Consider the following 3,984-nt stretch of genomic DNA (forward strand, 5'->3'; position numbering starts at 1 on the left):
TCCTGCAGTCTTGCTTTGCGCCCATATTTACGTAGTACATACAACGGATCCATTACCGTTACAACTAGAGTGAGAACTGTAGGTAGAAGGAGGGTGGAATGTGTGTCCTTATAGGACAACTATCCACGGATTTCCGCCCAATAATATCAAAACAGCAGACTTTGTACACAATTTATTAAATTGCCAACGCTAAACTCTTTTAAGTAATAACATATTCATGTAACTTACAGAGCTTAACAAATAGTTAAAACAAACAGCTTTAAAAACAATAACGGCGTCTTGCCACCATAAAATCAAACAACCTTTTACAATAGTGCCTTTGGAGTTTACCCAAGAGACAACATCCACTAATATGTTAACTTGGCATTACAATTTAAAATCATTTATATAAAAAAAACCTTGAGAAAGATAATGGCACTTGGCACTATAAAATCGAAGAAGCGCAACACACAACCAATAAATATAACAACAAAATAATAATTTGATACAACCAAAGGGCAAGGCCAATCCCCAATGCAATCACAAACGAGCGAGCTCTCAACACTTCAAAGCCTTCCCACTAGAAACAGTCCCCGAAATAAACCACTGAGAGCTCCCTGACATGCCTCCCACAACTGCCCACTACTTATGCACCTTGGTTATGTTCTGTAACACACGACAGATAACATCAACACAAGATAAAATTAAAAAATCAAATAACAATATAACATCCCGACAGCACATGATAACCACGGCGCCGTTAACTCGGGCGCTCTTAACAAGTGCCGGAAGCCAACACACACAAATATTAATAAGCAATTCTCGCTTCTTAAAACAAAACAATAAAAGCCAAGCGCATATGAATAGTAAAACCACAGTCTTAGAAGTGCCTTAATGATACCAAACACGACTATTCCACCAAGTTAATAATAACACAGTGAGAAAAAAATACAAAACATATCACTAAATTCTGTTACACAAACCAAATTGACGAGATCATGTTGTTCAGGTCGCAGAAGACCACATATACCAAGCACCAGTAAATCAGTATGCATATACTTTCCAAAAACGCCTGTCTTAGGCAGACTTTACCTAAAACATCAAATGCCAAATATTCATGAACACAACTCCGGGTAGGTAACAGTAACCACCTACGTGAATTACTTCAAAAAAGGAACAAACAGATACCACCAAAGGTAACGCTGAGCAGATTGGGTGGGCAACGACCCACTCAGCAGGATAACCAAAAGGTACTCCAGTTGAGCAAACAAATTAGTACCAACAAATATCGTTACGTGCCACATACACACACACAGCACAAACTTCCAGCAACGCCGTCCCACATCAGAATGAAGTTCAGAAACCGGTTCTGGAGCTTCCAGCGGAAAATTTGACTAACCAACCGAGCTCACATCCCAACCTAGCAGACGACTCCAAAATTCAGCAGCTAGTTGTCTCCGGGCCAGAGTATCACAGGACCCCACCCGACCTCCACATCAGACAGGCAGGCTGAACAAGTACGCCAACTCAGATTAATCACCACCGCATGGCCAGAACAGCGGCGAGTCGCCTCCGCCCCAGACCACCTTGCTCATATTGCGAAGCACAACAACCTTAGCGCTAGTCACCAGCAGGTCAGGCATAGCGAACTTCACGTTCCGTGCAGTACCCGGAAACCGACTACCCTCTCGCTTTCCGCCGGCCACTGCAATTACACGCCAGTGATGTAACAGCAAATCACCACCGCAGCGCCACTCGCACCAGAACAGTGAACTATAATCCATTATAGCGGCAGGCGCCATATCAGAGGGAATCTCCTTTTGCTGAAAATTCAAAAGAAATTGAATAATTCTCGATTACTAATAAACACCAGTTTTCTCACAATATTTATTATTAAATACTTGTTCGGTAAATGTTTGGTGCTATTGGAACTTGTATAAAACTCCAGACTCCTGACACATAACTTCTGTACTTAAAACACGTCTTCATTTTAGATCTTCGACCGAATTTACTTCTGTATCTAATGTGCTGACGATCCCGCATCTTTGGTGTGTAGTTTCAAAGTGGTATTATCACCAGTACTTACAGCACATTAGTTTCGATTACATGCTGAATTTTGTTGTATCCTGCCTATTTGCCGAATATGGTGTGTCTAGGAAATCCGCTTCTCGGATTGGTAAACAACAACTCAAGCAAAACGTATAAAAGACTTTTATTACAAAATGAGTAAATGACAGTACCTAAGTTTGACAACAACACAGAAGTGTCGCAAGCAAAGGGTGACATTCAAATAACAATCTCGTCAGCATATACAATTCCTAAGTCGGTGGTCTTAATGTACCAAATCTCGATGCTGCTATAGAAGTGGCCGCTACCAGTCAGCAGCGGCGCTTGTGTTCTCTTCGGCGAGAGGCCGCTGCTGTCGGTCGGTCAGCGTGCTATTGGCTGACGTCCTCTTCACAGCCCTCTCTGCTCTAACGTTCCCGACTGGCGTGCCGGCACTTGGCTTTCTGCCGGAACTTTCCTCCCCTCCCAAACCGACGGACTGCCGTCTGGAGGGGATGGGAGGCAGGGTCGTGGTCGCTGCGAAGGACCGGAAGCTGTGGCTGCAGGGGATGTCAGGCTTCCAGTGGTACTCCGCCATCCGGCCTTCACTCTGGCGGAAACGTCCCCCAGAAAACGACCAGAAGGGTATGCATCCACCTCTGGAAGCCAATAACCAGATGTAGGAGGCGTCAGATGCTGCGGTGTGGGTGGTTCCAGCGCCATCGGTAGGACTAGAGGAGGTGACGGCACCGTCTCCATCGTTGTGTCCCAAGATGTTGTGATGACACCCACTGATGGCTGCTGTGGCCGCAATGTCCACGGGATACGTGAATCTTGAGGAAGAGGCACAGAAGAGTCACTGTGCACTAACAGTGGCGAATTTGATTGCTGTGCAGCTGGTCGCGGTGGAGGTTCGAGTCCTCCCGCAGGCATGGGTGTGTGTGTTTGTCCTTAGGATAATTTAGGTTAAGTAGTGTGTAAGCTTAGGGACTGATGACCTTAGCAGTTAAGTCCCATAAAATTTCACACACATTTTTTTTTAAATTTGATTGTGAAGTGGGCCCTGCAATCCGTCTCAGCCTGAAATCAGATACATGCAAGCGCCAAGTCGACGAACGATCTCGTCTCGCACCCATCCTCTGTGTCCTTACTTGGGCGCCGGATGTTGAGGAGGGTGGAGTAGTGTCCGCCAGCGATGTTCCATCTCGTGGACGTGAACGATAGGAGACGAGAAACAGTTGCATTGCTCGATGCCTAATGTGTGCCTTGCGATGTTCAGCCATCTGCTGGTTGAAAGTTCTGACAAAACATCCCACCTTCCAGTTTGACTGTGGATGGAACAGTGCACTAGTTAGTTGCTGTATGCCATTGCGTACACAGAATGTTCTAAATTCATTTGACATGAAATCAGGGCTGTTGTCCAACCCTAAGACAGCAGGCAAGCATTCGAGACAAAACATAGACTTTGTGGGATCTTTCTGAAACACTCATTGGTTAGTTGTGGTATACGCTAATAGCAAGTTTCCTTTTGCTGTGCCAATGAACTCGACAACATCAAGTAGCACAATTCAGGTGTTGTCCTCTTAGGAAAATATTGTGTGGAGTGACAAATCATGGTACACAACGTGGTGATTCGATGGCAGGGTGTGTATTGGGCGAATGCCCAGTGAACGTCATGTGTAAGTGTGTGTGGTGCCAACAGTAAAATTCTGAGGCGGTGGTGTAATGGTGTGGTCGTGTTTTTCATGGAGGGGCTTGCCCTCCTTACTGTTTTGCGTGGCCCTATCACAGCACAGGCCTACATTGATGTTTTAAGCACCTTCTTGCTTCCCACTGATGAAGAGCAATTCAGGGATGGCGATTGCATCCTTCAACATGATCGAGCACCTCTTCATAAAGCACGGCCTTTGGCGGAGTGGTTACACGACAGTAACGTCCCTGTAATGCAGAGAGTCCTGA

The sequence above is a fragment of the Schistocerca americana genome, chromosome 11 (genome assembly GCF_021461395.2).
Source record: "Schistocerca americana isolate TAMUIC-IGC-003095 chromosome 11, iqSchAmer2.1, whole genome shotgun sequence".
Classification (NCBI taxonomy): Eukaryota; Metazoa; Arthropoda; class Insecta; order Orthoptera; family Acrididae; genus Schistocerca; species Schistocerca americana.